The 27690-nt window shown below is 44.7% G+C and overlaps 1 protein-coding gene across 9 annotated transcripts in view; it reads left to right on the plus strand.

The window, feature by feature from the left end:
* Positions 1–27690, plus strand: part of LOC115153188 (bifunctional heparan sulfate N-deacetylase/N-sulfotransferase 2) — a 200448-nt gene that overhangs the window by 117925 nt on the left and 54833 nt on the right. For 5 of the 9 annotated variants that reach the window (XM_029698346.1, XM_029698347.1, XM_029698341.1 and 2 more), the window contains exon 3: positions 16874–16951. The exons of 2 other annotated variants lie outside the window; for them this stretch is intronic. The gene's annotated coding sequence lies outside the window, so the exon portion shown is untranslated. Of the gene's footprint in view, positions 1–16158; positions 16952–27690 lie in introns of those variants that run through there. 2 more of the 9 variants (XM_029698345.1, XM_029698348.1) reach the window with 2 other exon arrangements.

Below are 27690 nucleotides of genomic sequence, written 5' to 3' on the forward strand. Positions count from 1 at the left end.
ATCCTACTCACAGGTGTAGAGTAGACATCAATAGGAATTACCTTCTACAACTACAGTATCTCACTGTTTCAATATGAGGACTCAATTGGTGTGACGGATGTAATATTTAAAAGACTGGTACGGTATGCTGCTGCCCAGCTGTCTCCATCTGTGTGATTGGCTCTTATCTGTCACTAGACTCGCTTTCCAATCAGAGTGTACTCAAGTGGCACAGAAAGATAAAGAAGTGGCTGTAAAGAGGAAATTGAAATCATATTATTAACTTGTGTGCGCGTGCGTGCAATTAAAACTCCATATTTAAACCATCTGCAGAATCATTAGGATTCATCCCTTGTTCCCCAGAGGAACTGATAAAGGCAGGGAAATAAGCCTCGTCCTCCCACGGGAGGCAATAAAGGATCCTCTCCATGTGCAGGCCTGGGATATCCATTTGTAATTGTTGTCCCAGGGGACCGCCATGCATTTGATTTGGTCCACTCTCAACTGGTACTATTGTCCAGACTGACAACAGCATCCTACTTTCTCCCTCACTACTCCTCCATCTCATACAGGGACAATGTTATTCTCTGAAACGGCTCTCCCTCCTCCCCCCTCCTCTCCTGACTACCTTGCTTTGATCTTGGGGCTCAGAGGACTCTGAAATCAGCGTCATGCCTGGTCTGTGTGAGGTTTGACGTGTGGAGAGGATGAGTGAGCGAGAGAAGGGTGGAGAGGGAGATGTTCTGTAGAGAGGGGTAGAGAAGTGGCATTAATGCGTCGGCTGGCTGGGGAACACGCGAAGCGTTTTAATGAGACACGGGAGACGAGGCCCCAGTCTGTGTTTCTCCATTCAGAGCCATGAATTTGGTGGCTCAGGGTGACGAGATTTGGCAGGGCTCTCTGTCTCTCTGAGAAGCTGTGACGTGCTATCCAACGTGTTCGGAGAACTTTTCTCACTGTGCACGCACCCAACCTCTCAGCATTTTACTTTTTGATTACTAGGGCCGGGACGATACCGGTATAGCGATACTCGTTAGTTTAGTGGAAAGGAAACAAAACACGAAGCGGATGGAACTTAAGGAAAATTGCCCTAATGTTGGAAACAAACATCATTACGCTGTCCTCCAGAGCTATAGCACACATACAGTAGGTTTTTAAAGGACCAAAGCGTTTGGTCTGCTTCGTGTGTTCATTTTTGCCATGGAAAAAAATATTGCGATACTGCTATCGATCCAGGCCTATCGATAACCACATAGTCTATCTGAAAAATTGACAGCAAATGGTAGCCTTTACATCCCTCAGTCTGTATGCACCCTGGCTAAAGTTGAGATTGTATGTCCACACTCAGTCGTGCTGTATTCTGTCTTCCTCCCAGTTCCTATCAGTCCTTCTGGGGTTGTGTGATGCAGCAGAAGGGCAGCAGGTCAGGCAGTCAGTGTGTTATCAGGGATCCAGCGTTCACTAGTACTGGGAGATGAGGAGTGCTCTGGTGGGTCCTCTGTACTGCTCTTCCTCAAGGGGAGCACCTCTCCTTTTGATGTGATCTGACAGAGCGAGAGTGGCCCAGAAGAAGGCCAGCCAGCACGTTTCTCCAGGCTGGAGTGCATACTGTAGCTATTCGACGGGGCTAAAATAGCCATTTTCACAAGGCACTAAGCGGGAGGAAGAAGAAGCACGCATGCATAAGGAGTATTGAGTGTGGAGCTCTTTTGTTTATACAAGGCTGGTTCGCTGCTCCCCGACCGCTCCTTTCCCTCCAAATAACAGGCCATCAGTTTAAGTGAATGCATTCATCAATTTGAACAGAAGACCGGAGAATAACAATTTGATCCGCTGTTTTCCAAAGTAGGAACTGATTTCAGAGGTGCGTCTGTGTGCGTACTGTGTATGTGCGCCTGCCCGATATCTAATGTAGCAATGAGTTGACATGTTCTCTCCAGTTCAGAGCCGTCTCGGTGGGGAGCCGCCGCCTCCTCGTCTCTTTTTGGAGACTGGCGTTGTGTGTTTGACCCGAATCTCACGCTTGGCTGGAGGAAAGCTCTGTCTGCTTATAGCTGTGGGGGGGGAAGCAGCCAGACACAGGTGCTCAGGGATCGCTGCACCACCGCTCCCATCTCTACCTGGACAAAGATCACGGAGACTCATTTGGCTTTCCTGTCTGCTGCTGGTGTGTTTTTGTGAGAGATTCACATTTTTCTATTATGTTCTTTTAAGGGGGATTCTCAGTGAAATGCTGGGTACCTGGTTTCATTTTGTGATTCCAATTGCATTTATTTAATGTACTGTTTCATTGAGAATCCCCCTTTTTAAAACAATTTACAGACACACAGGCATCTCACACCGAGGCATCACATCTTCTCTCCCACTCTCCCCGCAGGCGGCCGCCGTGTACCACCACCTCCAGAGAGCTAAACGCATCAAAGGAAAGCTTAATTTACCATTTCCCAACATCCCCCCCCCTCCTCGCTCCACACAGGCCCATTTTCTCTAAAGCGGTTATTTTATTAACAACTATTTGATTGCTGTGGTTTACAAGACTTTTATTGCATAATCAACACAGTTTAATTTGTTATTCATTTCAATACGTGCGTGCATGTTTGGCTGCTGAACAGTGTTCCCTCAGGAAAAATGTGTAGCTGTGGGGGGGGGAAAGGTTTCGGAGGGCGGTCCGGGAAGCTGACACCATCTAAAATATAATTTCCACCTCCCAGAAATGAGCCAAATAACATATTGGTAAAATTATTAGTAAAAATTGTTTTTACATATTGGACAATGCATAAAGCCTATGCATGGCCCATTTTATCAAGTATGCTATTAGCAATAAGTATGATCAGCTGTAGCCCAACTGATGTAGCATAGTGGCTAGAAATAAATAGATAACCCCATGCTTCAACTTATCTGCATTTACCCTATTGGGCTAATCATTAATCAAGTCTTGCATTTGGTCGGATACCCACGCTTCCCCGCCACTGAGCCGCAAAAGAAATCAGCTGGCAGTGGAATGAAACATTCTTTCAACCTGTAGGTCGGCTCGCGATTCAGAACAATTACATTGCTGGTCGGGAACATTTTAAATCAAGATAATACACTTTTTAAAAACCCATGATCCATGTGCAGAGCTTATGTTCCCTTTCTCCGTGTGAGAATATGACACGTTGCCAAGTTTACTTCCCCTGGATAGTCTACCTCTGGCGAAAATGACTAAAGTAGGACTAACCATAGAAATAAAAAGAGAGGTTATGAAAATGAATAGGCTACAACACCATTGTGGAAACAGGTGCTGCGCGAGTGAAATCCCCAGTTTAGAAGGACAACAACGTGGTAGAAGGATTCACAGCCTGCACAAAGTGAAAGAAGGTAGGCTTATTTATTTCGGTAATGCTGTTAATTATTACATTAATTCAGACTTTTGTTAATTAGACCATACGCAGGCCATATAAAGTGTAAACCAGTGTGTCTGGTAAAAGTTTGCGTAGCCTACTAAATAAATGTAGCCTATTTTTGCAGCCTATATTTGATTCTGGGAATTCCCTATGGCACTTGTAACTTGAATGTGACTAGTTTCAGGAAATTAGGTGTATGTTGCGGGTCACTACTTCACAGGTAACCCATTTGAATGTAAACGTAATTTTTTGGAATCAAAATGCGTTTTTTTTGGCAGCAATGCGTTCGGATTGGTCATCCATGTAGCAGGCTTCTGTCTTTAACATGAGCTGCTCAGTATGTGCAGGTAATCCTTTCTAACGCTGCTTTTTTTTAAGATACCACGTAGTAGAACTGCATACAGTGCATTCTGAAAGTATTCAGACCCCTTGACTTATTCCACATTTTGTTACATCACAGCCTTATATTAAAATTGATTAAATAAATGTTTTTCCTCATCAATCTGCACACAGTACCCCATAATGACAAAGTGAAAACAAGTTATTAGAAATGTCTGCAAGTTTATTAAACATAAAAAACATACCTTATTTACTTACGTATTCAGACCCTTTCCTATGAGACTCGAAGAGCTCAAGTGCATCCTGTTTCCATTGATCATCCATGAGATATTTCTCTACCTGTGGTATTTACTTCTCTCGCAAAGAACACGCAACAGGCCCACTAGGTAAATAGATAAATCAGACAAACCCATAGTAGAATAGTTTTTCTATTCATTAGGCCTTCTCGTTTAATTTACAGAGGAAAATAAAATGTGTACTGTTCCAGTGTCTTCAAAGTTCTCCTTGGCATAAATATTTGTTCATTTTGCATATTTTTTTGCTGTTGTGGCAATGATTTTGCTGTGGTGCAGCACTGCAGCGGGAACACTACTGCCGAAGATCTGAGAAACGCTTCTCTCTCTCGCTCTCTATTTTTTCTTTCTGTCGACTCATTAACCGAGATTATCACTAATCTTCCTGGTAAATCGGTAAGGCCTTGTTTGGTCATTATTAAATACATATAGTCACTGGGGGAAAGCAACCCTGGGGAGGATTTGGAGCAAGCCTCATCCTCCCCTTTTTCCATCCCCATATCCTTCTTGCCATCCTCCCCCATCCATATCTCAGGCCTACAGTACACTCCGACTGCAGCCTCATGACTTCACTAGAGCGAGAGGGAGGCCTTCCTTGTGTCTTCTGTCTCCTGCATGTCATCCATACAGCCAAATCCCTCCTCAATCTTGACATGCCACTGGATTATCATCACACTCACTCAGGCTAGCTAGGCAACCCATTACACATGCAGACACAGGATGTGCCAGACTAACAGAGACAACTGGGCCAGTCCCGTGCCTGTAGGCCTGTCTGAAATTGGCAGTGATAGGGAACGGCCCGTGCTAACACCAAGATGCTTGAGACTTCCTAATCTCTCACTTCAGAATCGCTCACTTCAGAATTACTCACACGATGCTCCCACACTCACAGGACAGGACTGTATCTCCTTGACGGTGCCTAAGGCCCGTACAGAGCTAGTTAAACGTTCCACTACTCTGCCCCCTCTACTTGGAACGAGCTACAAAAGGACTTGAAATCTAATCAAAGTTTATTGGTTTTATACACAGTTTAGCAGGTGTTATAGCAGGTGCAGCAAAATGCTTTATGTTACTAGCTCCTAACAATGCAGTAAACATTTCAAACAAGTACACAATACACAACAACAAAATCAAGAGGTGTCCTTAAATTATTTTGAAACTAGGGTAAAATCTATGATGGAAAATTGCCTTTTGAATTTTTTATTGAAAAAAGATAATTCTACTGTGGTGCTTTTTGTCTTATGTTGTAAAGGTTTGAAACTAGGGCTGGCACAATTACTGTATACTCATGTAACCGACAATTATGGATGAAGAAGATAATAGACTGTCATAACTGTTTTGGGGGGGGTTGTACAGTCCGCTGACTGATGAAACTTTGTTTCTCCTTGCTGAAACAAGCAAGGTATTGTTGCAAACAAGTCCTAGGCAACACCCTCCTCCATGCAGTCAGCAGCAGAGGTGTTGTTATTTTTTTTTGCTATTCAAACGATTGGAACGGTGACTGCGGCCGTTTGTCCGACCGATGACGGTCATAATAATTTCCAGGACCTGTCACAGCCTTATTTGAAACTTTCTGGGTTCCTTTATTGGCCAGGTCTCGCTTGCAAAATTGACTTTTAATCTCAGTGAGACAAATCAGGCAAAATAAAACATAAGAATCAAGGTGATTTCTGGATCTCTCCACAGGGTCGGTCACTGATAATTCCAGTGCTTTAGATATCAGCGTATGGTCCTTCCAGCCTGTGTCTGACGGTAGCCAGAATAGCCACTTCCCCTCTCTGTGATGTGTGTTAAGTCAGTGAGCTGATGTCCTTGGGCTGACCTAGGGGCGGTGCATATAAGGACAGATTATCCCAGAGAGGTAAAACTCAGATTAACCACACTGTGCAGGAGGGGGTAAGGCTTTCAATAGGTCAAGGTAATTGCAAAGGGACTAGCTAGCCCATCCCTGTGAGGGCTCAAACAATGCTCAATTTATAGTAAAAAGCCGTGAGTCAGCATTATCTGTCTTTTCCTCCCATTGGAATGTTGACCAGTTGAGGTCAGCACAGCAGAGACGTGGGATTGGTTTGGGCTCCCGAGTGGCGCACTAGGCTAAGGCACTGCATCTCAGTGCTAGAGGCGTCACTACAGACCCTGGTTCGATTCCAGGCTGTTTCACAACCGGCCGTGATTGGGAGTCCAATAGGGCGGCGCTCAGTTGTCCCAATTTTGTTCTTAACTGACTTGCCTAGTTAAATATAGCTTAAATAAAAGCAGCCCTTCCTTGTCTTATTGAGTTGTATGTAGGACATTTGCACAGTATTGCATGTGGAATAGAAACCTCCATAATACAGCAACAGAACATATTTTCCTCAGAGGGCGTCTGTTCTGTTTTTGTTTTGACTAAGTCATCTTTTAATGATCAAAGCCTCCAAATTAGTCGTTTTTGTCACGCCCATCTCTGTTTATGATAGGTGAAGGTTGCCTGCATCTATTCTGGGATCTAGAGGTGTGTGTATGTGTGATCGTTCATCAAAGATTTATAGCCGTGTGTGACTGTGTGTTGGGCCAGAGGCTGTGTGAAGTGGCAGGTTTCTCAAGAGCTGCTGAATGCTCCACCTGAGTGGCCATGTCGCTGTCGCCAAACAGATGTGCCTTCCATCATTATTTATCCCTCCCTCCCTCCGATCCCTGTCATCTTTCCTCTAAATGACCTCTGCTGCCAGAGGACCTGGCTCTAGCCGCTAACTTACTGTGCTCTGTGCATGTGCTTAGTGTGTGCTGTGCATGTGTGTGCTTGAGCCTCTGCAGGGAGATGGGAAAAAACATGGTATTATGAGTTGCGAGCTCATGTTATCATTGCATGTATGAACCATGTGTGCGTGCTCATGCTATAACAAGCCGGATATAGGCCTGCACGGTACTCATTTGCTGCGTGTGTTGCAAGTAACTTGTCTGAATGATACCGGATGTGCTTTTATCAAATGCGATGTGTGTGGCTGACTGTCATGTCCGTGTTCATCAGATCACTAGTCTCTCTGCTACAGCTGTACTCAGGTCCTCAGACAGACCGCTGTTTCAAAAAGGGGGGGTGACATTCCACCCCTCACCGACTCTATCCTCCAGCGTTGTCATTGTCATTCAGCTACACACACGCCACAATAGCGATGCCCTCGTTTTTAGAATTGCTTCAAGAGTACCTTTGTCTCCGAGTGAGAGGGGAAAATGAGACTGTCATGCCCTGTGGTTTTTGGATTTTTAATATTATTATTTTTTATCTCATGTTGTTTCAAGGGGTTTTGGGATTAGTATAGTTTGGAGAACACTCCAGGATGCTTGTTAGGATTTGATGGAACTGCTAGTGTCTTCTGCTTTACCATTGAGAATTATTGCTGCTACTGTGTGTTTTGAGGAAATAAGGGTTCTTGTTTTAATCATTGATTGATTGAATTGACTTGTTTTTTCCCCCCCTAATATCAGCATTAGGGTCTAATTTAGTGAACGGTGGAAATAACACTAGGCCTGGGTGTGTTGACCGTGTTCTAAGTGAGTTGTGTGTGGACGGTTGTTATCCCTGTCTTTGATGTGCACTCTTGCTCTCGGCCAGGGCTGTGCCCGCTGACCCCTCAGTGTTGACACAGGAAGCCTCCCGAGGGTACCTTCCTCTGGACACCGGCCCTTCCTCTGTAGTCACTAAATACCACAGAACCACCCTGCCCCTCAGCACTACTCCATTGATTAGTAGTGCTGCTTCTTAAGGGATTTCAGTCAATGCCTTGGGACCCCTGTGGATGTGTGCGCCAAAACAGAAGAGCATGAAGATATTCCTAGTCGGTAGCAACTGAAGAGAATGCATTTAAAATGGCACTTATGAATGCTCTTTAACAGACTCTGTCTGTGCGTTGAAGTGGTCGTTGAAGGGCTTCTTCAGCTGTAGGAGCCAGTAGTCCATGTGGTTTAATGGAACGTAGCCATGAGAGAGGAGAAGTTAACTTTCCTGTAGATCGATGAGCTGCGTTCTCCGGGGGAGGAGGAGGAGGGGGGGGGGGGGTGAATGAATAGAGCCTGGCTGTGAAGGAGCTGCCATTAGTGGTCTCTCTCGCTCACTCTCTCTCTCTCCCTCCCCCCACCCAATGGTCCACTACTGCTATCATGGCCTTTTCTCTCTCACGTCCTCTATATGAGCAGACTCACAGGTTTGCTCGTCTTTTTCTCAGTAAGTGTACTCAGAATCACAAATGCTGGGCCTAATTGAATGTTCCCACATGTGGCTATAAATACTTGCGAGGAGGATGGGAGTACATTTTCTTTGAAATTTCGATAAATGCCTTGACGAGGTGTCTGTACGTGTGTGTGCTAGTGTTTGAGCCAGTGCTAGAGTGGTGTGTGTGAGGGAGAACGGGATGTAATTGGGGATGTTGTATGGGTGTCAGGTTTGGCGTTTAAGAAGAGGGACCATGGGGGATGTATAGAAGGGGTGGGGTCATGAGATAATGGAGCATTGGGGATGTATAGGGGGAGGGGATGGACTGACGACAGTCAATAAAGGATGGCCCTGGTGTTAGGAGTTCAGAGGTCACCCATTGTTGAGAGGACTGCTTGATGATGTCTGGTGACGGTGTGGAAGCAAGGGTGTAATGATGAGAGGATATTAAGACAACAGAGTGGAAATAGGCTGGACAAGTGTGTGTGTATCTGCTGCATACAGTACGTTGTTGATATTTGTCTGTGCCTCTGTCGGAGTGGGTTTCTGTATCCTTGTGGCGAGTGAGGTTACAGATGCCTGCCAGAACATCTAGCTCTGGGTCTCTCCTCTGTCGTCTCTCTCTCTCCTTTGTTCTCTCCCTCTCTCCTCTATAATTGAATAGACATGTTGAGGGCTGGCAGCTCCTTCCACAGGTGTTGGGGCTGCCATTAAAGCCCTGAGCCCCCGTCTTCATCATACTGCCTCTCTGCTATAGACAGACCAGTCACTCACAGGGACAGTGCAGCAGCACAAGCTATCCTCTCTGAAGCTAAAACGGCATCTAAACCAATCCTACTCTATCCTCCGGCACATCTGATACACATACACCACATACGTTTTTTTTAAATGACCTATGTAACCTGGAGGTAGGAGGTTAAGGGAGAATATAGTTGTTTCGCCCCCCAGAGCCGAGCCATTTAAACCAGGATTGCCTCAATTGGTGTCCAGCTGTTTTAAGTGGCTGTGCGTAATGTGTAAACGTGCCGCTCTGAGGCACTTCCAGAGCAGCCTAGCAAGAAAGTGACTCAAGTAGTTTATTTTTTCAACGTCTGTCTTTATGCTTTAATTTGGCAAGCACACATCCTCTTTTACTTTTCCTCATTTATGACCGATGGGTTTCCCTCTTTTCTGCTCTGTGCTTGTAATGCTCCCTCTTTGTCATCATTGCCTATCTCCCTCATTCTACCTTCTGCCCTCCTTTCTATTCTGTCTTGAGTCAATGGCTCAACAAATGTAAAAGTCTCAGCGAAGGCATAACATCTGAACAAAACAGGTTGCACCGCAGTTGAATGAGCCCCCCCTTCCCCCTTTTTTTCCCATGTAGCCTATTATGCTCTATTTACAACTACCCTCAATAAATAACAAATGGGAACATGCCTAAAGATGTCATTTGACCAGTTGAGGCTGCTGAGGGGAGGACGGCTCAAATTAACGGCTGGAACAGCATCAAACACATGGAAACCATGTGTTTGATGTATTTGATACCGTTCAACTTATTCAGCTTCAGCCATCCAGTATTTCACCGTTGCCTAATTCCCCATTTGAAATGTGGAGTTAGTCGGCCTATATTCTCCGATGTTCCTCATCATTTCATCAGTCTGAATTCGGGGAAGGCAGAGTGTTGATATTGTACAGTAGGTACTAGTTAGTAGTTAGAACATAAATTACTCCTTTTCTTATTGGGCTTGGCTAGTAGAACAGGATGTTTTGTAACAGTGAGACTATTTTTGTAGAGTGCTTACTCAGGGACGTGTGGTTTAGCGCTCCCTCAGAAGATTTGTAGTGCAGCTGGACTAGTGGCACGGTCTTTAGGGGAAACTCGTCTATTTGATAGAATGGATACACAAATACAAAACTCCACAGTCCACAGTGCTACATGTTTAGAGATAGAAGCTGTTTTTCAATTTCTCGGTCCCAGCTTTGATGCACCTGTACTGACCTCGCCTTCTGGATGGTAACGGTGTGAACAGGTAGTAGCTCAGGTGGTTGTTGTCCTTGATGATCTTTTTTGCCTTCCTGTGACATTGGGTGCTGTAGGTGTCATGGAAGGCACGTAGTTTGCCCCGGTGTTGCGTTGTGCAGACCGCACCACCCTCTGGAGAGCTTTGCGGTTGAGGGCGGTGCAGTTCCCGTGCCAGGCTGTGATACAGCCTGACCGGATGCTCTCGATTGTGGATCTGTAAAATTTCTTCAGCCTCCTGAGGTTGACACTGTATGTGTGGGTGGACCATTTCAGTTTGTATGTGATGTGTACGCCGAGGAACTTAACTTTCCACCTTCTCCGCTGCTGTTCCTTCGATGTGGATAGTGGGTTGCTCCCTCTGCTGTTTCCTGAAGTCCACGATCATCTCCTTTGTTTTGTTGACATTTGAGTGAGAGGTTGTTTTCCTGACACCACACACCGAGTGCCCTAACCACCTCCCTGTAGGTTGTCTCATCATTGTTGGTGATCAAGCCCACTACTGTTGTGTCATCTGCAAACTTGATGATTGAGTTGGAGGCGTGCATGGCCATGTGGTCGTGGGTGAACAGGGAGTACAGGAGCGGGCTGGAGCCCTTGTGGGGCCCCAGTGTTGAGGGTCAACGATGTGGAGATGTTTCCTACCTTCACCACCTGGGGGGCGGCCCATCAGGAAGTCCAGGACCCAATTGCACAGGGTGGGGTTGAGACCCAGGGCCTCCAGCTTGATGATGAGCTTGGAGGGTACTATGGTGTTGAATGCTGAGCTGTAGTCAATAAACAGCATTCTTACATAGGTATTCCTCTTGTCCAGATGGGATAGGACAGTGTGCAGTGTGATGGCGATTGCATCGTCTGTGGACCTATTGGGGCGGAATGCAAACTGAAGTGCGTCTAGGGTTTCAGGTAAGGTAGAGGTGATATGATCCTTGACTAGTCTCTCAAAGCACTTCATGATGACAGAAGTGAGTGCTACGGGGCAGTAGTCATTTAGTTCAGTTGTCTTTGCTTTCTTGGGTACAGGAACAATGGTGGCCCTCTTGAAGCATGTGGGGACAGCAGACTGGGATAGGGAGCGGTTGAGTATGTCCATAAACACATCAGCCAGCTGGCCTGCGTGTGCTCTGAGGACGCGGCTAGGAATGCCATCTGGGCCAGCAGGCTTGCGAGGGTTAACATGTTTAAATGTTTTATCACGTCGGCATGGAGAGGGGGTGGGTGGGCACAGTCCTTGTTAGTGGGCCGTGACGGTGGCACTGTGTTAGTGTGACATCGGTGTCTGTGACGTGGCTGGTTTTCTTTTTGAAGTCCGTGATTTCCTGTAGACCCTGCTACATAAGTCTTGTGTCTGAGCCATTGAATTCCAACTCCACCTTGTCCCTGTACCGGCATTTTGCTTGTTTGATTGCCTTGTGGAGGTGAATAACTATACTGTTCATATTTGGCCATATTCCCAGACTTCTTTCCATGGTTAAATGCGGTGGTTCGCGCTTTCAGTTTTGCGTGAATGCCTTCATCCATCCACGGTTTCTGGTTAGGGTAGGTTTTAATAGTCACAGTGGGTACAACATCTCCAATGCACTTCCTTTATAAACTCACTCACAGAGTCATCGTATATCAAATCAAATTTCAAATCAAATGTATTTATATAGCCCTTCTTACATCAGCTGATATCTCAAAGTGCTGTACAGAAACCCAGCCTAAAACCCCAAACAGCAAGCAATGCAGGTGTAGAAGCACGGTGGCTAGGAAAAACTCCCTAGAAAGGCCAAAACCTAGGAAGAAACCTAGAGAGGAACCAGGCTATTAGGGGGTGGCCAGTCCTCTTCTGGCTGTGCTGGGTGGAGATTATAACAGCACATGGCCAAGATGTTCAAATGTTCATAAATGACCGGCATGGTCAAATAATAATAATCATAGTAGTTGTCGAGTGTGCAACAAGTCAGTAACACAAGAGTAAGTGTCAGTTGGCTTTTTCATAGCCGATCTTTGATAGTATCTCTACCGCTCCTGCTGTCTCTAGAGAGTTGAAAACAGCAGGTCTGGGACAGGTAGCACGTCCGGTGAACAGGTCAGGGTTCCAGCAGGTCTGGGACAGGTAGCACGTCCGGTGAACAGGTCAGGGTTCCATAGCTGCAGGTAGAACAGTTGGAACTGGAGCAGCAGCACGGCCAGGTGAACTGGGGACAGCAAGGAGTCATCAAGCCAGGTAGTCCTGAGGCATGGTCCTAGGGCTCAGGTCCTCCGAGAGAGAGAGAGAGAGAGAGAGAATTAGAGAGAGCATATTTAAATTCACACAGGACACCGGAAAAGACAAGAGAAATACTCCAGATGTGACAGACTGACCCCAGCCCCCCGACACATAAACTACTGCAGCATAAATACTGGAGGCTGAGACAGGAGGGGTCAGGAGACACTGTGGCCCCATCCGATGAAACTCCCGGACAGGGCCAAACAGGTAGGATATAACCCCACCCACTTTGCCAAAGCACAGCCTCCACACCACTGGAGGGATATCTCCAACCACCAACATACCATCCCAGGACAAGGCCGAGTATAGCCCACAAAGATCTCCGCCATGGCACAACCCAAGGGGGGGGGTGCCAACCCAGACAGGAAGACCACGTCAGTGACTCAACCCACTCAAGTGACGCACCCCTCCCAGGGACGGCATGGAAGAACACCAGTAAGCCAGTGACTCAGCCCCCGTAATAGGGGTAGAGGCAGAGAATCCCAGTGGAAAGAGGGTAAACCGGCCAGGCAGAGACAGCAAGGGCGGATAGATCGATGTTGTTCTCTGAGGCTGACCGGAACATATCCCAGTCCACGTGATCAAAACAATCTTGAAGCGTGGATTCTGATTGGTCAGACCAGCGTTGAATGATTGTAGTCACTGGTACATCCTGTTTGAGTTTCTGCCTATAAGACAGTAGGAGCAAGATGGCGTCATGGTTGGATTTGCCGAAGGGAGGATGGGGGAGAGCTTTGTATGCATCGCGGAAGTTAGAGTAGCAGTGATCGAGTGTATTACCCCGCGTGTAGTGCAATCCATATGCTGATAGAATTTAGGTAGCCTTGTTCTCAAATTTGCTTCGTTAAAATCCCCAGCTACAATAAATGCAGCCTCAGGGTATATGGTTTCCAGTTTACATAGAGGCCAGTGAAGTTCCTTGAGGGCCGTCTTGGTGTCTGCTTGAGGGGGAATGTACATAGCTGCGACGATAACTGACGAGAATTCTCTTGGAAGGTTTGATTGTAAGGAATTCTAGGTCGGGTGAGCAGAAGGACCTGAGTTCCTGTATGTTGTTATGATTACACCATGAGCCCTTAATCATGAAGCATACCTCCCTTCCTCTTCCGATAGGTGTTTATCTCCTTCGGCGCAATTCATGGAGAAGCCCGTGGGCTGAACCGATTCCGACAACATATGGGGCGGCAGGGTAGCCTAGTGGTTAGAGCATCAGACTAGTAACCGAAAGGTTGCAAGATCGAATCCCGAGCTAACAAGGTAAAAATCTGTCGTTCTGCCCCTGAACAAGGCAGTTAACCCACTGTTCCTAGGCCGTCATTGAAAATAAGAATTTGTTCTTAACTGACTTGCCTAGTTAAAGAAAGGTAAATATATATATATATATCCCGATAGAGCCATGTTTCCGTGAAACGGACTGTTACAATCTCTGATGTCTCTTAGGAAGGCAACCCTTGCTCAAATCTTTTCTACCTTGTTGTCAAGAGACTGGACGTTGGCAAGTAGTATACTCAGGAGTGGTGGGCGATGTGCACATCTACGGAGCCTGACCAGAAGGCCGCCCCGTCTGTCCCTTCTGCGGCGCCATTGTTTTGGGTCAGCTTCTGGGATTTGATTCATTTTCCTGGGTGGTGGTCAAAACAAAGGATCCGCTTCGGGAAATTGGTATTCATGGACGTAATGTTGGTAAGTTGACATCGCTCTTATATCCAATAGTTCTTCCCGGCTGTATGTAATGAGACAAGATTTCCTGGGCTAACAATGTAAGAAATAATACATAGGAAACAATTGAGTATTTTGTTTTTTAAGGACTAAAAGCGAGGGGACCATCTCTGTCGGCGCCATCTTGCAGTGATCTCCCCTCTCTCTTGCTCACCCCCTTTCCCTCCTGACTCTCTTGCTCACGCCCTCCCCGTCTCCTCTCCCCCTCCCTGTCTGTCATACTCCTACTGTGTGATGGTGTGTGTGTGCATGTAGAGGGTAATTAAGATGTCTCTGTGTGTGTGTGTGTTGCGCTCGCTCTCCCTCCCTCTCTCTGCGCCAAGGTTTGATTGGCATCTCTGTTGTGTTGACTCCCCTGCTCTCCTATGAGCCAGCACCAACAGGCCCGTATACTAAGTTGGAAAGAGCGCTCGGGCTAATAAAATGTCAAAGAGACGGCTACAACTTTAAAGGTACAGTATGTACAAATCGTTCTGCCATTTCCTGGTTGCTAAAATTCTAATATTTCGCCTAAATTCAGTTTGTGTAGAATCATTGTACTAAACCGCTAAAATATATTTTCAATAACCCAAAATATATTTTCAGCATAATGAAGCTTATGTACAAAAACGAAAGTAAAAGATAGAAAAACCAAACTTAAGAATGTAAAGCATAGAAATAGCGCACCTCGAACATATCCACTACTTCTTAGATTTGCTTTTAATGAGAATGACAGTTCTATAACTCCCATTTCTATGTGAATTTGGTAGGGTCACCCAAAAAGTTACATTTTTCAGCTTTTATGGACATTTCTGCCATTGCTCTTTCTCTAAACAAGGCCCAATAAATATTATAATTTTCTAATCTCTGCCGCTGCCACTTTGCATTGAGCTCTGGCAGCATCCTGTGGTCCCTCCATGCCTTCCTGCTGCGCTAAGCAGGCGGCCCCATCGATATACAGCCAACTCCCATTCCCCCTCGGAAAGGCCACTGGTTGTGCGCGGGTGGGTGGGTGGGTGGATGCGATCCTGGCAAGTCGATGAAAACACTCTTCCCATGCTCTTTGAGTCTGGCTTTGTGAGGCACCCTGCTGTTTGTCTGCAGGGATGTGCTCTTTGTGTGTCTGTGTGTGTGTGAGAGAATGTGTGTGTGTGTGTGTGTGTGTGTGTGTGTGTGTGTGTGTGTGTGAGACGGAGCATACTGAAGTTGTGCGTTACTTGTGGTGTCGGGCAATTGATCCAGCCAATTCTGCTGACAGTGTACACTGTAGCACACAGAGGAAGAGGGAACTCCCGTTAGCCAATCAATTAGTGGCCTTATGGCTGAATAGATAATAAACTCCTTTGCCTCATTCCTGGGGAATGGAGGAGACTGAGGAGGAGAGGGGGGTTGTGAGAGGGGTTGAGAAAAGCAAAAAGGGAGGGAGTATTTAGTGATGGGGAGGGAAGAAGAATGGGCCTCATCATGAGGAAGAAAGAGGAGGTAGGAAGAGGGTCAGACTCTGAAACCAGTCAGGTTGTTCTTTCTTCTTTTAAGTGGTAGTTGGAGGCTGTGAGTTAGAATGGGCCATAGCCACAGTCCTCTGTGTTGATCATGGTGAGCAGCCAGCTCTGCTAGCCAGGGTTTGTTTGAGCTGCACTATCAATAGTAGGATAGCCACTGGAGGCAGGAGCACAGCTTCTACTGGGGGACTCTGACATACCGCTCATACTCAGCATGTGACCGTGTGTGTTTGTCTATGAATTCCTGTTAACTAAGGTCTTGTGTGAGATTTGTTTGTGTGGCGTTTGTGGTTTTAGATGAACAAGTGTGTGTGTCAGTCCTTTTGCTCTGTTCTCCCCTCCACAGAGGAGATGGCTGCGATCTCTCTGAGCTCCATGAAACATTAAAAGGAGATTCTGGGTGGTGGAGAACAAAGGAGCCACCCTCTGTACTGTGTCACTCTACCTTACTGTTGTTTTCTCTCTCTCCCCATCTCCCTCTTTTTTCTTTTTCTTTCTCCCCCATCTCTCTCTCACTCGCACACACACACACACACACACACACACACACACACACACACACACAAAAGGGAGGAGTCGCATGGTAGAGCACTGATGAATCCCCTAGACAGAATGCACGTTTCACATGATCACCTGGGAAATATTCAAGCTGAAGCAACTCAAACCAGTTTGCGCACACACACACATCATGCTCTCCCATCCCGTAGCTTAACAAAAGTCTTCAGCCCTTCACCATCTTTCCCTTTGTTTGTCTTTTTCGGAAATCCACTCATTCCCCTAACTTACCTTACCTGTTTGTGTGTGTGCCTTGTGTCTGCACGCAGCAGCCTCCCTCTAGGACTACCAGACAGTAGATATTTGGGTTCTAGACCTTGGCGATTAGTTGAATCAGTTGTGTAAGTGCAGTGCTAGATAAAGGAGAGGATCGAGAAAACACATTCTAGTACACAGTACTTTGATCTAGTCCGTCATGATATTCCTGGCTTAGGTGGGCTAGAGGTAAACAAATACTAACCCAATGCTCTCCCTCTCTCCCTGACTCTCTCTTTCATAAACTTCCATGTGGGTGTTTTTGTGTGTTTGTTTGCATTGAATGCCAGTTCTGTTAAGAGGCAGCCCTCCATGGCCCAGATACATGCCTGGCTAAAGCCAATATTTACCATGGTGGTTTCTCCTTACCTAGAAGAACTGTCATCTCCCTGGCCTTGAACTGTTTCCCTGCTCTTTGTCCTTTCTGAAGACTTCCTGAAACCGACACAACCAACAGGAGGGACAGACACACGGACAGCACACGAGGACGTCTCCACGGCAAGAAGAGGTCAGAGACTGTGTTTTCTGTGTGTGTGCAGGGCTCAAAACTGCAACCAAAACACTCGCATTTGCAACCCTTTAACTTGACGGTGCAACGCCAATTTTTAGTTGGTCGCTAGGGTGCCAGTGAATTAAAGGGCAACTACACCCTCCCCCAAAATCTTTTTCATTTTTCCCAGATTTCAAAAGGGCTCTCCTGATGTGGTTTAAGCATTATTGTGGACTTCATTTTTTTTCTATCGCTGTATGATTTTGAGAGTGGTAACCTGAAAAAAACAAGGAAAACTGGAAAAAAATGTATACAGAGAAAACAGAATGAATTAAAAGATAACACTGATTTTATAGGGCCCTACAAACTGTAGAGTGACCGTTCAAAAACGCTAACAGTAATATCTCTTTTGAGATTGATTCTTTGGATAAATAAAACCTTTGCGCAATGTAAATATCATACTGTCAAGGTAAAATATAATTGAGGGTAGGTCATTATAGGCTACTTGCTCGGCCCACAAATGAAAGAAAACATTTAAATGATATGCACATCATCAGTATTCTTTTCATTCAGGCCAGTAGCTTTTAGTTGGCTAATAATGACCGTCTTTTAAATTTGCATGCCCTTGCCAGGCAAATTTAAAATATGGTCATTATTAGCCTGGTTCTTTATGGAATAAAGGTACATTAATAAAGGACACAGGTCAGGACATTATTGTGAAAAATTGGTGTGACCAAATCGTGCTGGTGCCATGATCTGAAAAAGTTGGTAGTAGTAGTGCCACTAGTGGAAAAAGTTTGTTTGTGTGCGTCCCCGTTAAAATAGTTTTTAGTCTTTTAATCTGTTTTCACTAAGTCTATAAAGGGGTCAATGTTCCGTAAGGCGTTATTTTATTACACAGCTAATCTGTACTAAAGCTAGCTATTAGTATTCATGGATTTAGTATAGTCGTTAGCTTCCTTGACCCATACACCATTTAACAACAAACACCCTGCGTAGGCCTATTATTGTTGAATTAGCCTTTAATAAAATGTTAGGACTCATTGATGGGAAACATTAAATTTAATGGTCCTAATTAATGTGCCTTTAATCTGCACAGTGTACTATTAATGTTCTGGTAAATGTATTGGTAGTGTTTTTCTCTGTGTCAAGGCTTGTGTTTCACGGCATAGCATATACACAATAGAGTGCCCTCTGCACCCAAGGATGAATACAATGGAATATGCACAAGTGCAGTTCAACTAAGTTTGTTGAGTCACTTTCCCCATGCTTTTTTTCTAGGTAATTTTAGTAGTGATTTGGATGTCAAAGTGCCCTTCTGTTGCGAGGGAAAATACATTAAGGGCTTATAGAATTATGGAGATGCTCAGTTGTAGCATTCAAAGAGGTACCACTCATTTGATTTGATGGCTTTTTTTCTACTTTATCAGGACTGACTGACTGTCCTCTCTCTCCCCTCTCCCGCTGTGTCGGGAAGGGGTCTGGGTGCCTGTGTGTGTGTGTGTGTGTGTGTGTGTGTGCCTGCGTCTGCGTGTTTGAGAGAGACCGAGGGAGACAGAGAGTCCAGACGTTTTGTAGCAAGGTCGGCAGCAGCCTGATATTAGCATGCTGTCCACTGTGGGGAAGATAAACAGCCCTCTGTCATGATAAAAAACAACAGTCCCTTCATCTTTGATGTGCTCCGACTCCCTAATTGCTTTTATCTACCCAGAGCCAGAGAACACGCAACGGCTGGATCTATCTTTATTAATCCCCATTCCCTGCCTACCTGATTACACTGCCTCTGCCTGCCTGGACTTGCCGGGTCTGTAGCCAAGAGAAACTAAAATACCCAATATATAGAGCTTAAGATTATATGGAATTGTTATTTGTTTGTGTTGTTTTGTTGTTGTGGGCTCTATGGGTCTGTAACTATAGACCTAGGCTAAGTAGACCTAGAAATGCTCTTACCAGCCCTTAAAAGTAAATACTTCACATTTCCTATTTTCACCCTCTTAAGTGTCGATTGACTATAATCATGTAATTCCGGCACTTACCTTGGTGAATAGCAGTCTGGTGGGAAAGGGGTAAGGTGCATAAGAATACTCACCTCTGCTCAAGCTCGCCCAAAGAGATTTGATGCTTGAGTGAGTGGCTTGTCTGCCTTAGCAGTATAATGGGTCTCTGAAAATGGGTTGTCTCCTGAAGCCGCATGCTTCTATCCTTATTGATACACATTAGCAGTATAATGGGTTTCTGAAAATGGGTTGTCTCCTGAAGCCGCATGCTTCTATCCTTATTGATAAACATTTTTCTTGATTAAAAAATGTGTATCTTGATACAGTTTTTTAAAGAACGAAAACTGGGGTCGGCCTTCCATACACTTAAAATAAACGTCCGTATTGGAGGTGGTGTGAAGTACATCAGTCTCAATGCTCTCAATTGTGTATGTGGTAAAAATCCCTTGTGTGAGCAATGGCATCATCTCATTAGGAAAGCCAAAGGGGATGAACACTTCTGTCAGCAAGAACAAACATGATGACAAATACTGTCCGGAGAAGTCTGGTCAGAAGTGGCCTTCATGGAAGACTTGCGGCCAAAAGGCCATACCTCCGACGTGGAAGCAAGGCCAAGCGACTCAACTATGCACGAAAACACAGGAACGGGGGTGCAGAAAAATGGCAGCAGGTGCTCTGGACTGATGAGTAAAAATTTGAAATTTTTGGCTGTAGCAGAAGGCAGTTTGTTTTTGCCCGAAAGGCTGGAGAGCGGTACATGGATGAGTGTCTGTAGGCAACAGTGAAGCATGGTGGAGGTTCCTTGCAAGTTTGGGGCTGCATTTCTGCAAATGGATTTGGTCAGAATTTGGTCAGAATTAATGGTCTCAATGCTGACAAGTACAGGCAGATCATGCATCCATCATGCAATACTATCAGGGAGGCATCTAATTGCCCCCAAATTTATTCTGCAGCATGACAACGAGTACAGGCATACAGCGAAAGTCATTAAGAACTATCTTCAGCGTAAAGAAGAACAAGGAGTCCTGGAAGTGATGGTATGGATTACATGTAGAGAGAGAAGCAGCCTAAATCCACAGAAGAACTGTGGTTAGTTCTCCAAGATGTTTGGGCCAACCTACCTGCCGAGTTCCTTCAAACTGTGTGCAAGTGTATCTAGAAGAATTGATGCTGTTTTGAAGGCAAAGGGTGATCACACCAAATATTGATTTAATGTCGTTTTTTCTTCTCTTCACTCACTTTGCATTTTGTTAATTGATAAATATAAACTATTAACATGTTCATTTTTGAAAGCATTCTTACTTTACGGCATTTTTTCACACCTGCCTAAAACTTTTGCACAGTACTGAATGTGAAAACGTTTTTGGGAGATGCGATGGATCATTCAATATTCCCTTTCTTTTGTTGTTCAGTGAAATCATCCCATGTGAACAGTCAACTCATTTAATGAAGGTTCAGTTCTTAACTAAATAGATTTTTAATTGGAAGGATTTCATAATATACAATTATGTCGACTTATGATAAGGTAAAAGGTTTGTTTCTGTCTCCATATGATATGGTAAATATATCCAATGCAAAAAAACATCTACATTTAAATGGTATTAATATTAATTTGCATATATTCCTGTTAATTCCCATATATTCCTGTTCATTCCCATATATTCCTGTAAATTCCCATATAGTCCTGTTAATTTCCAATGGAAAGTTTCGTCCTATGAATATTACCCAAAATGTGCATACTGTTTGACCAAAACAGGGTTTTAGCTTCCCAAAAAAGAAGTGAGTGAGGTGACCAGCTAGAATTTGCAAGTCACATGGATGCGACCAATTTAAAATGGAACTCACACAGCCAAGTCAGTGTTGCAAAATGCAACTAATTGTAGCAGTTTGGAACCCTGGGGTGTGTGTGTGGGCGGGCGCGCGTGTGTGTTTTAGGTGGGTGCATGTGTGTGTGTTTTAGGTGGGTGCGTGTGTGTTCTGTTTTAGGTGGGTGCATGTGTGTGGCTTTGTAGGCGGGCACATGTGTGTTTTAGGTGGGTGCATATGTGTGGGTGTGTAGGCGGGCGCGTGTGTGTAGGTGGGCACGTGTGTGTGTTTAGGCGGGTGTGTAGGTGGGCACGTGTGTGTAGGCGGGCAGGTGGGCTTGTGTGTTTAGGCGGGCGCGTGTGTGTTTAGGCGGGCGCGTGTGTGTTTAGGCGGGCGCGTGCGTTGTGTGTGCTTCTGCCCATGTGTGTTTTCATTTAGCAGTGTCTAGTTCCCTGTGTCTCTCTCCCAGTTGAAGCTCAGTTCCCTGTGTCTCTCTCCCAGTTGAAGCTCAGTTCCCTGTGTCTCTCTCCCAGTTGAAGCTCAGTTCTGTGTCTCTCTCCCAGTTGAAGCTCAGTTCCCTGTGTCTCTCTCCCAGTTAAAGCTCAGTTCCCTGTGTCTCTCTCCCAGTTGAAGCTCAGTTCTCTGTGTCTCTCTCCCAGTTGAAGCTCAGTTCTCTGTGTCTCTCTCCCAGTTGAAGCTCAGTTCTCTGTGTCTCTCTCCCAGTTGAAGCTCAGTTCTCTGTGTCTCTCTCCCAGTTGAAGCTCAGTTCTCTGTGTCTCTCTCCCAGTTGAAGCTCAGTTCTCTGTGTCTCTCTCCCAGTTGAAGCTCAGTTCTCTGTGTCTCTCTCCCAGTTGAAGCTCAGTTCTCTGTGTCTCTCTCCCAGTTGAAGCTCAGTTCTCTGTGTCTCTCTCCCAGTTGAAGCTCAGTTCCCTGTGTCTCTCTCCCAGTTAAAGCTCAGTTCCCTGTGTCTCTCTCCCAGTTGAAGCTCAGTTCCCTGTGTCTCTCTCCCAGTTAAAGCTCAGTTCCCTGTGTCTCTCTCCCAGTTGAAGCTCAGTTCCCTGTGTCTCTCTCCCAGTTGAAGCTCAGTTCTGTGTCTCTCTCCCAGTTGAAGCTCAGTTCCCTGTGTCTCTCTCCCAGTTAAAGCTCAGTTCCCTGTGTCTCTCTCCCAGTTAAAGCTCAGTTCCCTGTGTCTCTCTCCCAGTTGAAGCTCAGTTCCCTGTGTCTCTCTCCCAGTTGAAGCTCAGTTCCCTGTGTCTCTCTCCCAGTTAAAGCTCAGTTCCCTGTGTCTCTCTCCCAGTTGAAGCTCAGTTCCCTGTGTGTCTCTCTCCCAGTTGAAGCTCAGTTCTCTGCGGTGCTGTTTGAAGCAGCCCCCTGAGCGGAGCAGCACAAAGCAGCTCTCCTGTGTGGTCCCCCTCTCAGCAAGCTGTGTATGTGTGTTGCTACGTGTGCACAATGTGTTTTTTTGTAGGCCTATGTGTGTGTTAGCGCTGTGTATGAGCACTGTGTGTGTGCCAAGAGGAAGGCCTTGCCCTCTGAACCCTGGCAGCCCCCCCAGCTCTGCGCGCTAATTAAGGGATGTTTCCTGTGGCCTGTCTGCTCAGCCCTCAGGATAAGCATGTTCCTCCACACACATTCCTGGCCTGTCTGTCTGCTCACTGGCTTTTAGCTAGAGGAGAGAGGCTGGCTCCACACACACACCATGCCCAGACAGCCTCACACCATCACTCATCCTTAGCTACATACAACCCATGAACAAAAACACACTCTTACGGCGAAAGGGTCCATAGTGAATCAGCCTCTGTTTGTGTGTGAGTGTGCGTGCATCTTCAGTGCATGTGGGTTCCTCTTTTTGGCTTTTTGTGTCTCTCTCCCTGGGTCTGTGCGTGTGGGGTCCTCCAGGACTTTTGTGTGCACGGTGGAATTGATGAGAATGAATTTAGAATGCTGGCAAGAGGCTGGGGAACGAAAGAGGAGAAAGGGAGGCCCTCTAATGAAAGATGAGGGAGAAACTGAAAAGATAGCCGGGGAGAAATTGTAATTTGTGCCAAATAAATTTTAATTGGGAAGAAGAAGCCGTCTTGTTTAGGGAGGTGGGTGGGTGGGCATTTAACAAAGCCAAGGAGAAGAAATTGGAGAGAAAAGGCAAGCGACACAAACACATTTAATACACTAGGGCTGCCTCTAACAATTTTTTTTTGATCTTGGACGACAAAGAGTCGTCTGCTCAATCGATTGGTCGACATTTTTAAACGTGTATTTTACCATGTATTGACACATCCTGTGTTTTTTTTTTATCAAATCAACTATATTCACTGAGCTAGTCTGATGCTTTAAGCACACTGTTTGATTGAATAATTAAGACACACAAATAACTAGAGGGAGTCCGACCAGCAATTGATTTGATTGTGCCGGGCCGGGCTCAGACTTGCAGCGCTGTGTTAAAAAATGTAAAATAAAAGACAGCGAGGGACTTATCGCGCTGTCTGTGTTTCTGAAGCTGCAACATAATTACAGCCATTTCTGACTGAAAAGTTATGTTACCGAAATCCCTCATTTGTTTAGGAAAAACATTCCCTATTTCCTCAACCCTTGCTCTCTTTACGTGACACATGTATGTATCACATGCACGTGACCAAAGACCTATTCACACGGGACTAGTATTACTAGAGAACGTTGGTTATGTAATTATTACTCTAGAATGTCCATTATTCCAGGAGACTATTTGGACGGGATTTGTTTTTTCCAAACTTTTTTTTTATTTTTTTTTAATGATTTGAGAGTTATGACAGAAGCCTGGAGGTTTGAAGATAGTATTTCAGGTGATGGGGCCACACAGAACTCGAGCTTGGTTCTCAAGTTTCTAAACCATACCAAACCATCTCTCCTATAGTGTTGCCATAGCATTTGAATTGAGGAAGTGTGATCATAGTCATATTGTAGCGATCTTAATGCCCCCGCCTTCAGATGTGAGCTAAACAGTGCAATTGTACTTGAGATGCATTTTAAGGCTATGGATGAGAAAGTGAACTTATCATTTCCAAACGTTTAGGCCAGTTGTATGCTGCTGCTTTACGATCTATTAACTGCAAGGGTTGCATTAAATAAGCTCAATATTTTTACTGATGCATTTGGCAATATTCAATTCATGCACACAAAACATATAAACAAAAGCATTCACTGTGAAAGTTGATAGGCTGCATGTAGGCCATTCATATATATATATATATATATATAGCTTATGTGCAGCACAAATTTATCGAATCAGTTGTTTTCTTGTGCAAACCACGAGCAACACCTGTACAACTCAGACATTTCTCTCAAAATACAGAGATGTAGATTCGCACGGGACTAGTATTTTCAGAGGATCTTGGCGTTTTCCGAAAAACAGTAGGTTATTCTGTCTGGAATTATTACTCTCCTGCCATGTAAACATTACGGACATGGCAGATTCAGACGGGACTAAAATTACAGATGTGGTGTTTTGTGCTCATGCACATAATGACATTACCCGACCTCCCTCAGTAAAACTAGTCCTGTCTGAATAGGGCACAATAGGGCCTGACATACAGCATATCATAATCACATCAATAAATTGGTTATAACAAACTCTGAAAACCACAACACGTGACAGCAAAATGGATGCAGAAGGCATGACAAATGAACTTTAAATGGGGGAATATTTCCAGGTTGCTCAGGAGGTAAAGGGCAAGTCAGATGTGTGGAATAAATGTGACTAGTTGTGGAAAATACTGGAGATCGGGAAAAATAATATAAGGAGCAAGCGCTGCGTGCATATGTGTGCCAAGGAGGTGCTGTATCGATTACAATATCATTTTTCTGACCGTTTAGAACAATATAAACACTAAATTAACTATAAGCATACCAGTGAGTCTGTTGTAACGTTTTTCTGCTAAGCTTTTATTACAGCAAATACTAAAAACAGTCGCATTCCTTCGCGAATGCAATTTTCCTAAATGGAACGGTTTATTTATTGTTTAAGCTAATTATTCAAGGCTCGCTTAATTTTATTTTAAAACAAAAAGGCTTGATTGCATTTCAAATCATGAATGACTTGTATGTATGAATGATTGATTAATATAGTAGCCTATATGAGTCTAGTAAGTTACTGTATTAAGACTAAACAGGATGTGCTCTTTGGCCCACTAATGGTAGTATAGCAGCCTACAAGGCGGCAATACTAAGCCTACTAATGGTAATGACATTACTTATTATTATAATAATCATAGTTATAATAACAATAAGGAGTAAAAAAAAGTTGAACAGTGTAAACTCAAAATAAATTATGAATAATACCAGAGAGCCTGTTCTAACAGAAAAAAGTGTAAAGCCTTTATTACAGCAAAGCAAATATTAAAAACAGCTGAAGTTGTGAAATCGTTCACCTGACATGTTGCGTGAGGCTTGGTGCTCACGGAATCAGTAGGCTATTAAACAAACACTCAAACAGGTAACAGAAGCAGGATCTGTCTTATTTCTGTAGATATATTGATGATTTATAAAGCCAGGCACATTTAACAGTTAGGCTTTTGATTATAGACCTAATTAAGTTGGGGTTTCCTCTCGCCTCACTTTTCTTAGACAGTAAGACAAGGGCTGTTTTCTCATCTCATTCTGCTGCTGCCGCCGCGGCGTTGTTCTCAACACCAATATGCTGGTTAACTTTGCTATTATGGACATGGAAACATGGTCTAGGAAAAAGCGACAATTCAACAGTGCACTGATGTTTCAGAACCATGGATAGCAACCGCTTTTCCAACGCGGGAAAAAGCACATTTGTTATAAAAAAATATTATTTGTGTTTTACCAACCCCACAGCCTCCAATAGATTAGTCCACTCAGCGCAAATCAGACAGGTGTCTTGAACACCACAAATTGTTGGGGGGGGTCATGTTTTAAAAAAAATATATAATTTTAAAAAAGTTTTATTTTTTTTGCTAATGCTCGACTAAAGAAATCTGTCGACCAACAGCCTATCGGCCAAACAATCGACCAGTCCACTAAATGGGGTCAGCCCTATACTAAACACACAAACACACACCCACCAAACAGGTATAAAGAGCAGCCAATTATTGCAACCGGTATAAGGAGGCGAGGGGCTGTGAGTCATGAAGTGTGTGTCAGCAGGGGCTGGTTGGGGATGGTAGCACTTCTCACCTCAAACACCTACAGGTGCGAGTCATAGGAGGAGAGTGGGTGTACTGTACTGTACACTTGCCTGTAGGGCTGCACGATTAATCGAAAATGCGTATTGACATGCGCAATATCCATATCGCAAGAGGCAACTATATTTTTGAAACACCACTTAGCCGTCTGTAATGCCCGTTTTTTCACTTTAGATTTGTATTGCTCGAGTTGACGGAGTTCTTTCTCTTTTAGCCGCTTACCAATCATACACATCAAACCCCGCCCCTGTCACGCAAGCAGGCAGTTCCTCATGCTTGAGATTCACTCTGCATGCATTGACCAAACAACGGCATGCTGTCAACAGATTTTTCCAAAAAAGAACAACGCTGCTTTCCACTTTGCAACTTAAATCCACATATTTTCTATATTATACTATTAGTTTGTTGAACTTTCTCTCTGCGAAACGCTAGTTAGTTGGTCTTAGCAAGCTGCAAATGTGCCCCAAAAATGTGTGTTGGCCTCTAATGTTAATCACTAGCTAGCTAAATCTTGCTAGCGGACTTTTGCTGTAATACAGGGCGGTATCAGTGGTGGAGTATATCAGCATTGTTAGTGCAACAGCTTGTTCTTAATCAGAGAGGAAAAAGGTAAGAATATTCTAAAATCTTTGTCTGAATGTACCTATTTATTTAAATCTAAGGACCGCTGGGAAACACTGACCAACACTTTGGTTCTGACATGTCAGAATTATAGTAGAGAGAATTATTTCAGCTTTTATTTCTTTCATCACATTCCCAGTGGGTCAGAAGTTTACATACACTCAATTCGTATTTGGTAGCATTGCCTTTAAATTGGTTAACTTGGGTCAAACGTTTCGGGTAGCCTTCCACAGGCTTCCCACAATAAGTTGGGTGAATTTTGGCCCATTCCTCCTGACAGATCTGGTGTAACTGAGTCAGGTTTGTAGGCCTCCTTGCTCGCACATGTCTTTTCAGTTCTGCCCACACATTTCCTATAGGATCGAGGTCAGGGCTTTTTGATGGCCATTCCAATACCTTGACTTTGTTGTCCTTAAGCCATTTTGCCACAACTTTGGAAGTATGCTTGGGGTCATTGTCCATTTGGAAGACCCATTTGCGACCAAGCTTTAACTTCCTGACTGATGTCTTGAGATGTTGCTTCAATATATCCACGTCCTTTTCCTCCTCATGAAGCCATCTATTTTGTGAAGTGCACCAGTCCCTCCTGCAGCAAAGCACCCCCACAACATGATGCTGCCACCCCTGTGTTTCACAGTTGGGATGGTGTTCTTTGGCTTGCAAGCCTCCCCCTTTTTCCTCCAAACATAACGATGGTCATTATGGCCAAACAGTTCTATTTTTGTTTCATCAGACCAGAGGACATTTCTCCAGAAAGTACCATCTTTGTCCCCATGTGCAGTTGCAAACCTAAGTGTATGTAAACTTCCGACTTCAACTGTAGCTTATAGATAGATATAAGTTCCACAATAATTATACCATTATGGATTGTTTTACAAATTTTCTATTTATTCAACCTGCCCGCCAGCCACCTGCCCTTCATCCACACAATATTTCATGACCCCGTATATAATCGCGGGGACTGCAGGTTATGAGTCAATCCGTGCATCACTATCGTTCAGCCCTACTTGACTTGACAGATAGTCTGTTTTCTTTGTGCACATGTGACAGCACTGGGCTTTAGGAAGCTGTGGGCGACTGCCGGCCAATTAAAATGCTCCCAACCACCTCTCTGAGCTGTGACAGGAGCAAGAGGTGATCAATCTGTAAG

The sequence above is a fragment of the Salmo trutta genome, chromosome 18, assembly GCF_901001165.1.
Source record: "Salmo trutta chromosome 18, fSalTru1.1, whole genome shotgun sequence".
NCBI lineage: Eukaryota > Metazoa > Chordata > Actinopteri > Salmoniformes > Salmonidae > Salmo > Salmo trutta.